Raw genomic sequence first — 14,012 nt, 5'->3', positions numbered from 1 at the left:
GCATGTTGAGATGATAGTTCCAGAGAATCTCTGTTTCTGAGTGTTTTGTTGGGCTGAACACCAGTACTGGAAGCAGCTGAGGACAATACCAGCCAAGACCATTCAGCAAAAAAGAACAGTTTGCTGGTGCAGGATATAGTGTATGCCGTATCTAAAAACAAGAAGCTTACACTAAAACATGTGGGATTGGGACTGTCTCTTCATCAGGTAATGTGTTCTGAGGCACTGGTTGATCTCTTTCACTCAACATGCCACACAATTGGGATGTTCACCATCAAACGAATCAAAACATCAATTGCCAGTGATATTCTGAAACAGTTTGAAGAGAATGACAACATTTATATATCAACTGGAATAACACCTTATGTACCCAAAAAGTTGATTCTTGCCTCGTATGACAATATTGATGAATGTGAAGACACTTTAGATGGGAAAAAATACTTTTCATTCGACTCCGATAATGTTATGGCAGTGAGGTCCTTGTGAGAAAGATACCGATGATGCTATTCCTGACATCGGCAGAGACAAAGCCCGAAAACAAGAAGTTGTAACCAAACTGCATCAACTTGACAAAGCTGCTACACTATCAAATATTAGGCCTTCTCTGTATTGTAATAGCAATACTGCATTGAGGAAGATAAATGATGAAAACAAGGCCAATCTGGCCAGATTCATTATGAGTGAAGATCTCATGAGCAAATGTAGAGATCCTCCCCAGTAACAGGAACTGATCACCGCTTGTGGCTTCACTGAAGAAACGAAGGCACAGTCAAGTCTGCATGGAGAGATCCCCCAATTGTCAGCTCATCATGAAGAAGCAGACACTCATCTGGTCCTACATCGCTTAATTGCTGCTGATGCCAGCTTTGGCAGAATTTAGGTAAAGTGTAGGGGTACAGATGTGCTCATTATGCAACTCCATTTCTTTGCCTCCAGGGATGAAGAAGTATGGATGATCGGTGGATTGACAAAGGAACTGAAATGTTTACCTATCCACTGAATTTTCAAGGAATTGTCTCAACCAGTTATGAAAAATATACTTGGTTTTCATGCGGTCACTGGTTGCGACCCTTGTTCATCGCTATAGGTGTTGGGAAGAAGGTCGCTTGGAAAGTGTACCTTGAGCATCCACACCTGTTGATATTGAGGCTTTGAGCAGACAGAGGAATTCGTATGTTGCTTATATAATGTACCAGATCCATTCGTGCTGGGGGGGGTTGTGAACAAGGGTAGGCATGACATGTTTGCCAAAGACAATAAATCTCTTGAAGTGCTTCCACCAGCAGAAGACTTGCTCCAGTTACACTGGGAATGGTCAAACTACCAAGCCAAGATTTGGCTGCAAATCAATTATTCCATTTGTCATCACTGAGGACCCATCCGTGTGTGGAGGATGGTCAATCTGACTGGGCTGGCCAGAGTGAGGACTCTAATCCCACCAATCCCAAAGGCCTGTGTTGAAATAATCTCCTGTGGATGTCAGACGAAGTGCCGTCGCGTTAACTGTGAGTGCTATATATCGAGACAGGTGTGCACTCCAGCATACGGCTAATGCTGAAAATTGTTGCAATCCATCTGGACAAATTGTGGACTAAATAACCAGACATACTATACAGTGGCCCAGGCAGCAAAGAGTGTGGCATAGTACTGTCAGAGGTGATTCATAATATCAACATCGCCACAATACTGGTATTGACAGAAAAGTGTTATTTTCAGGTTATTGATATTTATTCCACTCTCGTCGAATTCGTTGCCAGTAAAGAGAACTTTGAATATATATATATATATATATATATATATATATATATATATATATATATATATATATATATATATATATATACATGAGCCTGGTGTTGGCGCAGTGGTTGGGGCAGCGGCTTGGGATCCAAAAAGGTCCTGAGTTCAAGCCCCGTTGGGCCACTGAATTAATACACCAGGGGGTTGACTCAGCCTGTCATCCTTCCGAGGTCGGCGAAATGAGTCCCAGTATACTGGGCCGGTGTATACCCCGGTTAAAATAGGTGTACCATATCCCTGTGTCGTAAGAGGCGACCAGGGTTGCGTCAGGAAGGGCATCCGGCGTAAAACATGTGCCAAATCACTATGCGGATCATACGGATGATCCGCTGTGGCGACCCCTAACGAGAGCAGCCGAAAGAAGAAGATATATATATATATATATATATATATATATATATATATATATATATATATATATATATATATATATATATATATATATATATATATATATATATACATATACATATATATATATATATATATATATATATATATATATATGTATATGTATATGTATATGTGTGAACATATATACGTATACATATATATATATATATGTATACGTATATATGTTCACACATACATACATATACACACTGTATATGTCACCAACCAAACTGTTGATGTGTTCAAATTTACTAAATCATTCCACCTTGGAAAAAATTATAGTTATTTTTTCTTATTTTTAATATTTATTTTTAATAAATATTGTAATGTTTTAAAAAATATTTTAATTTTGTTTTTTATAAGTAATGGCATTATGTTTTTTCTTCTTTTTAATATTTTAATATTTATTTTTAATAAATAATATTGTTCCAGGCATGTTTATGTAATTCAGAGAAAATCGATTTTTGTTTCCAGAATCTCTGTATTATCATATAATTCCCAAACTTTATCAAGCTCCAAACTACTTACAAATACCACTATGTCCACATATGTCATCTGGAAAGCCCTTGTCATCCAGATTACAATAAAATGTTAATTTGAAATATGGTAAATTTTATAATTTGTGGTTTAGTGTGTCTGAAAAAGTGTGATTTTGAGTTTTGCATCCACCCCTATATTGTAGATTAACGTCTTGCACACACATTAATCATGGATACTAGCTTCCAACAAAAAATGCCAACAGGTCATTTAAAAAACATTTTAATTTTAATTTTTAAAAGCCCTTTTTGGTCGGTTGGCCGGCCAACTACAAAGCTTCGTGCATTATGGTGCTCAATATTTCCTTGTGTTCTACCAGACCGTGGTATACCTGATCGTGGTTTATTTCTTACTGTTCCATTCCATTTTTCCACTCCTTATTTTTCCTCACTCATGACACCAAATTTGTCACGGATCCAGGGTTCGAGGCTTGCCACGAGGGGAACCACTTGGGTCCCTCCCGAACACCCGGTCCTGAGGCCACCAGGCACAGATAACTCCATGCACCGGCAGGTTGCTAACCAACCAAGAACGCCGATTGGCACGGCCATTCTGGGCAGGGTTACACTACTTTGTGTGATACCTTACCTGTGGACAGCCGGCTAATCAGGGTCAGTGCCCTCAGCGCACACTCGGGTTACTGCCAAGCGTTGAAGTGATTGTGCACTCGCTAACAAAGCAAATTATTGGGGTAGAATGTCCCGTCTAACCTTACTTGTGCACTGCATCGGAACAATAAAGGAAAAGACAACCGAGACAGATTGGAAATAGCAACAAACAATTATTTATTACAAACACACAAGCAAACAATCATTTATAAGAAAGTATTTATAAGCAAGAAAGCAAAAAGGCACATAAGAGCAGATTTAACCATAACACATATTCTTCTCCAATCTTACTTGAACAAAAGACTTGGCCATCATTCACTCAAGGGCAAAGAAGAAAATAAGGACTTGATAATAAAATAAAAGCCATGAATGGAGAAAAGGAAAGGAGTCTTTCCTTCTGTCCCTCACCTCCAATAAATATACAGGAGAATGTGAAGGAAAATGGATGGAGAAGATGGGCGGTTGCGATGGGTACGCGCAGCCGCGTCCCTGAGGTGCCCAGACCCAGCAGGCGAGTCCTCTCTGGCATCCCAGATATGCGAGTTGGAGGAGCGACTCACCCTCCTCTGCCTCAGATCGTTCCTCCTCAGACCCCCGTCGACACCAATTGCTCGTGAAACTTTCCTTTCTTTTCCCTCACACGTTTTTGTTCCTTCCCTCACGAGCCTTCTCAGTCTGTCAGTCTTCTGTCCAGGCGAGCTTGTCCCGTTCGTTTCTCCTTTGTGCTTCCCTCAGCCTTCTGCTTTCTGCCTTCTGCCTTCTGCCTTCTCTTCTGCTTCTTCCATTTCTGCTTTCTGAGCCGCTGCTCAGGAGCGCTTTTTGTCCCTGCTCGTGCAAGCTTATCCCAAGTGCTTTTCTGCCTTTGTTTTTTTTTATTTTGTTTTTTTAATGTTGAAGGTTCCAGTCACGGACTAAATAGTCCTCATCAAGGCCAGACCTTAAATAAAAGAACTGCATTGATCAAAACTAAGGAAAGAAAGAATAGTCTAAGAGTTTTTGAGGAAGTAAAAAATCTTTTTGAAAAGGGGAAGGTCATAAGTGTTTGGGGAAACATGAGAAGGTAAAGAGTTCCAGACTTTGGCAGTGGAAGGGAAGAAACAAACATCGTCGTGGCCCACCCTTGAGTTGCCAACGGCCACACAATGATCATGTGATTTAGTGGCTTGTCGAGTATTCCTTGGTCTCGCTCATGGTGGAGGTAAACAAGCAGCAAGTTCTTGGGAACAGAAACCGAAGTAATATCTGTAGAAAAGAGAAAGAGACCCGACCATGCGGCGTAATTTGAGTGGGTCGAGTTTTGAGGTCACATTGGTAGAGTTGACAAGTGGAATAACTTTGGATTCAATTATGTCCAGTGAGTATATGGAGCTCGACCCTCCCCAGGTGTGAGAGCAGTGCTCCATACGAGGACGAATCAATCTTTTATATAGTTGGAGCAACTGTTCAGAGGAGAAGAATCTTCGACATCTGAACAGGACTCCTAATTACTTCGATGCAGAATTAGCTATTTGCGTAATGTGTGGATTCCAGGATAAATTTGAAGTTCGAGTAATATTTTTTGCGATGAGAGGACTTGATGAGGGAGTCAGGTCAGGTTCGATCTGTGACCTGCTACAGGTACCATGTAAACCTGTACTAACCTGTTCCATGGTCGGGTTGTCTGCGACTAAACCGTCTCCCCCACCAGGTTTTCTGGTGAGGAGGGTGTTTGGATATGGACACCCAGCAGGATTAAAAACAAAACCTGTCAAAGGGCGGAGGAGCTCCTTGTGAGCCAATGGCCATCCATATCTAGTGCCCAACTGTGTCTGCGGACGTCCTCCTGCAGTTGGGTCACTTCTTATTAGGAGGTTGGTGGCAGGATTTGCACTCCGGCCACCGTAAAACCCTTCATTCCGCAAAACGCAAAAACGCAAAAAAATCTGAAAACCCACTCCGTGGGAGTACCTCCTGTGCAGCTTCCCTTCGCAGGGCAGCTCACCGGATGACGGGATTGGGGCAAAGCCTTCGGGACCCCCGATCTTTGATAGGAGGGAAACCACGAGGTAACATCCCTGGGTCAGATTGCGGGAGAGTGTGTCGGAGTGGTGCTGAAGTGTCGTCCACCAGACAGCGGTCTGCTTGGGTTAACCTGAGGCGGTCCCTTCGGGTGGGTGCCTGGAATGTCCTATCCCTAAGAGAGGATGATCACCTGTCTCTGTTATCATCTGAGCTCAAGCGTTTGGACATCGGGATTGCAGCTCTCTCTGAGGTTCGGAGACCGGATTGCGGCGAGATAATGGTGGGTGGTTACACCTACTATTGGTCTGGTCGCTCTGATGGTTACCATACCCAAGGAGTTGCTGTAGCTGTGTCCAATAAGCTGACCCCAATGATAATTGAGGTAACACCGGTCAACGAGCGTATTATGAGATTAAGGATTCGTCACTCCTTAGGTGTCATTTCCCTGGTCTCTGTTTATGCTCCGACTGAGGCGAGTGATCTCACCGTGAAGGATGCATTCTACGCCACACTCGAGTCTGTGGTTGATCAGTGCCCCAGACGAGATACACTTCTAGTCTTGGGGGATTTCAATGCATCGACTGGAACTGATAGGGATGGTTATAAGGTGTGTGTTGGTCCCCATGGGTCAGGAACTATGAACCAGAATAGCACTAATTTCCTTGACTTTGCAAGAAGTCATGGACTTAGGGTGGCTGGTTCATGGTTTCAGCGCCCACAAGCTCATCGCTGGACTTGGTATTCCAACGCTGGCGGTGTGGCAAAGGAGATTGACCATGTCCTCATTGACGGTCGTTGGAGGATGATCCAGAACTGCAGGGTCTACCGGAGTGCTCAGTTCCTCAATACTGACCACAGGCTTGTTGTAGCAACTCTAAAGCTGCACCTTAAATCCTGGAGAATGGTACCATCCCAGCCGAGGCTGGATGTTGCCAAGCTCAGGGATGAGAGAGCAGCTGAGGAGTTTGCGAACAGGCTGAGTGGACACTTGGGGGTCTGGGTGCTTTGGGGGGTCCTGAAGAGTTGTGGAGCGCCTTCAAGACCACCGTCCTTGAAGTTGCCGGTGGATGCCTTGGAGCTCACCGCAGGGCAAAGAAGAATTTTGTCTCTCAAGGGACACTGGATACCCTTGACCAGAGTCACAGGGCCAGGCTGAATGGCAGAGCTGAGCTGTTCAGGGAGCTGAGGCGTAAAACTGTACGTGCACTGAGGGTGGACAAGGAGGCCTATGTGCGAGGAATCTGTGAGGGGGAAGAGCATCACCTGTGGACAGGTGATTCTCGTCCCGCTTACAGGGGAATTCACGCATTACGTTCATCCAAGCCCATCCCTCGGAGCACTACAGTTCGAGCAGAGAGTGGTAGGCTCTTGACAGAGGAGTCTGAAGTGAAGGCCCGCTGGGCCGGTTACTTTGAGCGGTTGTACCAGGCTGATCCCCCAACTGTCGAGTTGGACGTCAAGGGTGTTACAATCCCTGTTGCTGACCATCGAATCAACTGTGGTCCACCTACGCTTGTGGAAACACGGGCTGCGGTGAACCAGTTGAAACGGGGCAAAGCTCCAGGGATCTGTTGCATCCATGCCGAACTTCTCAAGGCTGGTGGAAATGCTGCACTCATGTCGTTGCATGCAGTTTTGTGCTCTGCCTGGAACACAGGCATCATCCCAACTGACTGGAAGAGGGGCCTTGTTGTCCCTCTCTGGAAAGGGAAGGGTGATCGCCAAGACTGCAACAACTACCGAGGGGTGACGCTGCTCTCAGTGCCGGGCAAGGTCTTTGCTCGGATAATTCTCGATAGGGTTCGCCACCATCTGCTTGAGCACCAGTGTCCAGAGCAGTCAGGCTTTACACCAAAGAGGTCAACGATTGACCGTATCCTTGCACTTCGTGTCCTCACCGAACGCAGACGAGAGTTTCGGCAGGAGCTGCTTGCAGCCTATGTTGATCTCTGTAAAGCGTTCGATTCAGTGAATCGGGATGTCCTCTGGAGGATTCTTGGTCTTCGTGGGGTGCCACCAAAACTGATCGATCTGATGTCTGAACTCTACTCTGGTACTGAGAGTGCTGTGAAGTGTGGTGGTACCATCTCTGACTTATTTCCAGTTGTTACTGGAGTTCGTCAGGGATGTGTACTTGCCCCCACACTTTTCAGCACTTGTATGGACTGGATTTTAGGGAGGATGTCGGAGAGATCAAGTTGCGGTGCGTCATTTGGGAATGTCAAGATCTCGGACCTTGACTTTGCAGATGATGCAGTCATCTTTGCGGAGACTTTAGACATCCTCTTGGGGGCCCTCGAGGTGCTGAATGAGGAGTCGGAGCCGTTGGGATTATGGGTTTCTTGGGTCAAAACTAAGATCCAGGCTTTCGGTGACATCTTGGATGCTGCTGTCCTGTCTGTGTCTGTTTGTGGTGAGGATGTTGAGGTCGTGGAGAGATTCACTTACCTTGGCAGTGATATTCATGTCTCTGCTGGCTGCGAGTCAGAGGTCAATAGACGTCTGGGTCGGGCCTGGGGAGTCATGGATTCACTGGATCATGGGGTGTGGCGCTGCCGGTACCTGTGCGGGAGGACGAAAGTCTGAGTCTTCAGGTCCTTGGTACTTCCAGTCTTGCTCTATGGGTGCGAGACTTGGACTCTGACCAAGGATCTGAGACGGAGACTTAATTCCTTTGGTACCAGGTCTCTTTGGAGAATCCTTGGCTATCGCTGGTCGGATTTTGTGTCCAACGAGCGGTTGCTGAGAGAGACTCGGATGAGATTTGTTACCTGCATAGTCCGTGAGCGTCAGTTACGGCTGTATGGACATGTGGCTCGTTTTCCTGACTCTGATCCTGCTCACCAGATTCTCTCAGTGAGGGAGTCTCATGAGTGGAGGAGGCCAGTGGGTCGACCACGTGCCTCATGGTTGCAACAGGTTGACCATCATCTCAAGGAGATGGGGATGGGCCTGGCATCTGCCTGGGGGATGGCCAGACGGAGGCCCCTGGAGTACCGGCGTAAAGTGGACGCAGCGACGTGCTGTTCTGGCACATGCTCCCATACCTGACCTGACCGGAGTAATACCGAGTTCGGTTATTGTATCACATGGTGTAATTGTCAAACTTTCAAAGGAGATTGGAGAGTTGAGAGGAGTTTTAGAGAGAGAGATGAGAATAAATTGAGTTTTTGAAGTATTAAACTTAACTTGATTACATTTGCCCCATTGAGAGATCTTGTCCAAATCCGAATTTAAAGAGGTGGCAGTGATGAAACGAGATGTAGATCGAGTGAGGGAAGACGGGGCAGATGGGAAAGACATGGAGGAATGTAATGTTGAGTCATCAGCATACGAGTGCATTTGGTTATTTGTGGAAGAAAGAAGGTCATTGATAAAAAGGACGAGTGTTGGAGACAGAAAGGAACCCTGAGGTACACCGCTGTTGATAGGGAAGGGGGAGACGTTGAACCATCAACAATTACGGAGATAGAGCGGTCGGAGAGAAAGCTCGATATGAGAGAGCAGAGTGAAGGAGGAAAGCCAAAAGAGGGAAGTTTGGTTATCAGACCCTGATACCAAACTCTGTCAAAGCTCTTTTGAGATATCAAGGCCGACAACAAAGGATTCCCCAAAGTCTCTCAAAGAAGAGGCCCAGACATTCGTCATGTAAGAAAGGATATCACCTGTGGATCTTGCCTTGCGAAAGCCGTATTGGTGGTCAGATAGAAGACTGTGGGATTCAAGATGCTTGAGAAACTGGGAATTGCGAAGACTTTCAAAGACTTTGGAAACAGTAGAAGTCAGAGCAATAGGACGGTAGTTAGAAGGGCTTCAACGATCACCCTTCTTTAAAATAGGTTGTACTAAGAAATGTTTCCAGGTAAGAGGAAAAGTTTGGGTTTTTAAACAAAATAAAACAAACAAGCAAGTTCTGAAGCATATTCCTTCAAGACAGGGGGAGGAATGCCATCTTTCCCATAGGCCTTGCTTGTGTGCAGAGAGGAGTATTTTTTTGACTGCATGAAAAGAGATTATCCGGAGGGACATAGGATTGGTGAGGGGAGCATCAGAGGGAGATGGAGTGTTAGAATCATCCAGTGTGGAGTTGGAGGAGAAAAGAGAACCAAAAAGAGTTGCTTTATCGGTCGGAGAGACAGCGATGGTATCATTGGAACGGAAAAGCGAGGGAAAGGTAGAGTGAGAGAAGTTGTTGTCCGAGATGAATCTATTTGTGGAAGAAGATGAGAGGTTGTCGCATTTCTTTTGAATAAAGGAATGCTTCGCCTCACGAATAACATGTTTGCAAGATTTCTGGCGGATGTGAAAGCTGAATGTGAGTCGGAGGAAGAAGAGTTTTTCAATGTCCGATATGCGGCATCCTTTGCACGAATGGCCGCAGAGCAGGAACTATTGAGCCAAGAATTGGGAGGAGTGATAGACTTGAAAGAGAAGGGGATATAAGCCTCCATTCCTGCAACAATAACCTCAGATATACGTTCAGCAGAGATAGAGGCATCGCCCGAGGAGAGGCAGTAGTCTTTCCAGGGAGAGTCAGAAAAGAAGTTTCGTAAACCAGTGCAGTCAGCATTATTGAAATGCCAATAATGGCGTTTCATCGGATGAGAGGAAGTGGTGGTAAGTGAAGTGATGTTCACATGATTGTGGTCAGAAGAACCACTTGGAGGTGAAATTGTGTAGTTGTAATGCAACGGATTGGAAGTGAAGGATAAATCCAAAGTGTTGGTGGTGTGGTCGTGACGATCTGGGATATGGGTAGGGTGGGTGATAATTTGTTCCAAATCATAAAGAATGGAAAATGTAAGAGCTTCAACTCCCCCAACATCCGTGTGGGAAGATTTCAGCCACTCCCTGTGGTGTGTAGAGAAATTCTGCTTGAGGGTGTTCGGATGTCATGGCCTCGTGGCAAGAGTTAAGACAGTCAAAGAAAGCTATAAAGTTTGTAAAATTGGGAGAGCAGTAAGTGAAACGAAGAAAGACAGTGATGGTCGGGAGACAAATCTTAAGCCAGATGACATCAAAGTTTGGAGATTCGAGGTCCACAAGGCGTACAGCAGGCGTGTTGATGTTGGAGTAGACGCAGACTCCTCCTTTGAGGCGGAATCGTCAGTGAAGGTTGTAGTTCGAAATGTTGTAAGAATTAACAAGAATGTCATGGGATAATTGGGTCTCTGAGAGAAGTAAGATATTAGGAGAGGAGCTTGCTGAATGATGTTCAACAGAAGAAAGATTCGAAGAAAGACCACAAATGTTGGTGAAATGAATTGGAGTCATGTTGGTTCAACAGGCAAGGGTCTTGGGAGAGACCGATACAACTACTGCCTGAGCCCCGCCCCCCCTCTCATTGGCAGCAGAGACAGACAGGTCACTGGAGATTCTTCACACCCCATAATGCCAAGGACTAGGGGCCATTAACTTTTTGGACTTTATCTTATTTAAATGGAGGCTGTCTGAGGGAAATGAGAGGAAAGAGAGAATGTAAAGTGAGGAGGGAAAATGAGTGAGTAAGAAAAGTGTATGGTGTGATGTTTGTTTGCAAGAAATAGAGATTAGAGCTCGCCCGGTAACTATAGTTTGAGTGAGACAGAAAGTAAGAGCAGCAATCCTGACACGGAGAGTGTAAGATAGTTCTGGGCACCACTTTAACGCTCCTAAGTCAGAAAGGTAGTACCACCCTGAGCGGTTGCTGTCTACAACCTACTACCTGTTTATTCTTCTTCACATCTGCTTTCCTTCCCTCCTCCCAAAAGCCTTCTCCCCCTCCCAATGGTCCACAGCCGATGAGGGCAGTACATGAGTATAGCCGATGAAAGTAACAGAGGGGGAGGGTGGAGACATTACATGGGACAAACACAGTACAGCCAATGCATGCTTCCTGAACAGCCATTTGACAAGGGACCAAGGACTATCTATACAAAGACTAATGACATAATTGATCCTTGGGTCACCTACGTGTCCATGTCTGCTCTCCCCCTGGGGTAAGTTTTCCAAAACCATAACTGTGTGTGTGTGTGTGTGTGTGTGTGTGTGTGTGTGTGTGTGTGTGTGTGTGTGTGTGTGTACACATTCCTTAATGAACCTACCATTTGTAAGCTCTTTCAACCAGAGCATGAATAAAAGGGTTCCTTATTTTTTAGCTCACCTGGAATGTAGTTCCAGGGAACTTATGGGATGGCGCATCGTCCGTCCACAAATACTTTCAACTTCTTCTCTGAATCTACACATAGGATTTCGATGAAACTTTAACATCACCATATATGTACCAAGGTCTGTTCATGGAATGGAAAAAAAAAATTGGACCTTGAGGGGGTCGATGGGGGTTCCCCCCCCCCCCACAATAAGTATTTGCTTTCTTCTCAGAAACTAGACATGCAATTCTGATGAAACATGACTACAACCTTCATTACCCATGACGTTTCAAAGTTTGTTCACAGCATTTAAAAAACGGGGTATGAAGGGGTCTATGGAGGGAGTTTACGGGGGGGGGGTTGCCCCCCTCCAAAGAGATATTTGCTTTCTTCTCTGAAACTACACACACAATTACGATGAAACGTCACCACAACCTTCCTCACCCATGATGTACCAATGTTTGTTCATGACATTAGATAAATTGGGGTCTTAGGGGGTGTAAGGGATTTGTTTCCCCCAAAAATATGTATTTGCTTTTTCTCCAAAAGTACACACAATTTCGATTAAACTTGGCCACAACGTTCATCACCCATGATGTACCAAAGATTGTTCACACCATTAAAAAACATCAGGGTCTAAGGGTGTCTACAGGGAAGGGGCGGGGGAGGGGTTGCCCCCCAAAATATGTATTTGCTTTCTTCTTAGAAACTACACACATAATTCAGATGAAGCCTGAGCACCGCCTTCATCACCCGTGATGTACCAAAGTTTGTTCATGGCATTAAAAAACAATCCATACATATTTACTTTCTTTTCCGTGACATATTTTGTGGGTCACCCATGCCTAACAGTTGCTCCCTGATTATCTTATCCAGCCACTACCAGGTGAATGCCCAGGGGTATTGCCCCGATGTTTTTCTTTTTATATCGCGGTGTTTTTACCATATACCAGGTAGTAGGACTTCCTTAATTCTCTTACCCTTGGGCTTAGACAGTCAATGAAATATTCTGTCAGTGGGATTTTCATATATGTTGTCAGGCAAGTGCATACACTCGACCTCAAATGAAATTTCATGAAACCATTCAAAGATATTATCTGAAGCATGTTTAAGACAATGACATTTATTTTGGGTCTTTATACCCCAGCGGTCCATAAATTTACTAATTCTTCACTATTGAAAGAAAGTTTCATGGGAACTTTATTTTCCAAACCTATTGTGCAATACATGTTAACTTAACCTTGATGCAGGTATCCCATATGAGGAGAGGGTAGCGGATAACAAAGGAGGAGAGGAGGTCCAAGAATAAAATATGTGCACCGTATATGTAAAGTACATAGCAATAAATAAATTAAAAAAAATCCCAAAATATGACCACACCGATTTCCTGAAACACTGGAATACTTTGCCACATCCGCTTGATTTTTGCATGAAGGATAAAATTATCACAGGCCAGATGTATTTCTTGTGGTTTTACATCAGCCTGGCAGCATGCAGTTCCAGCCCAACCTTTATCAGAAACCTTTTCCTCTCCCGGTTTTGGTTAAGATAATGAAATGTCTTTTTTCAGTTTCTTGATTTTTGTTTAATGTCATCCACAGACGTCAAGTTAGAGTCGAGTGCACAAATATGTTCGTTGGAGAGTCAAGAGACCCGTGACTTTACAATATTTCACAGTTAGAACCTGGATTTATTGTTTTACCTTCAGAGAAGTTCGTTCTCTGTATGCGCAGCTTGCATAGACAGGTAAGTCGTTTTATGTTTAATCGGTTTAGTGGGACTCATGCGAGAAAAGAATTATTTGGTGCAAGTCTCGAGTCACAATAACAACGATTCGGTAATTCGGTCTTTGCACTCAGGTGCTGCGGAGATCAACTGGAATCGGTTAATTATGAGGTTGACGTAACATTTTTCTTTCTTACGTGTGAAAAATACTGTTTAATATTTCCGTTACATTTTGTAGATTTGCTCGAACGTAGAGTCGCTAGTCTGCTCTACATAATGGGTATGTAGTTCAGCTGGACTCATCGTGGTATGTCTGACAGTCTTATAGACAATGTGGAAGTATTTCAGTGGAAAGAATAAGTGTGAAAAATTTGTGAAATTGATACGCCTTAAAATGGCATACAATAACGCAAAAATCCACACGGTGAAATATTATACACAAACAAACACAAGTTTGGGGTGACCGAAAAAAAAAAAAAAACAATAAAAAGAAAACTGTAAAACTTGTTTTCTACAATATTCAAGTTTGAAAATTGGATATTTATGCATACACTGATCATAAAGTCCAAAACTCACCAACCAGCCTTTCTTTAATTGAGTGAGACAGAAAATGTTCATTTCTTAAAGAACAGTAAGATATATATATATATATATATATATATATATATATATATATATATATATATATATATATATATTTAAATTGAATTTATCATCACTGTTGGAGAATGGAATACGAACTTGAATTTTGACTGCTCATGATAAGCAATTGTGTGGTGATTTCCACAATACGTGGTAAAAATGAAAATGCTTTTTATAT

The 14,012-nt window shown here is 43.9% G+C and overlaps 1 protein-coding gene across 2 annotated transcripts in view; it reads left to right on the top strand.

The window, feature by feature from the left end:
• The first annotated feature begins 11,744 nt into the window (after positions 1-11,744).
• LOC147034144 (SH3 domain-binding protein 2-like) overlaps positions 11,745-14,012 on the top strand; it is a 73,649-nt gene continuing 71,381 nt past the window's right edge. The window contains exon 1 of one of the 2 annotated variants that reach the window (XM_085877228.1): positions 11,745-13,213. The gene's annotated coding sequence lies outside the window, so the exon portion shown is untranslated. The remainder of the gene's footprint in view (positions 13,214-14,012) is intronic. The other variant, XM_085877222.1, reaches the window with a different exon arrangement.

Source organism: Eptatretus burgeri, chromosome 1 (assembly GCF_056783735.1).
Source record: "Eptatretus burgeri isolate ZD-2024b chromosome 1, Ebu_testis_v1, whole genome shotgun sequence".
NCBI classification, from domain to species: domain Eukaryota; kingdom Metazoa; phylum Chordata; class Myxini; order Myxiniformes; family Myxinidae; genus Eptatretus; species Eptatretus burgeri.
Note: the sequence above shows the minus strand (reverse complement) of the source record. Positions and strands in the feature narration are given on the sequence as shown.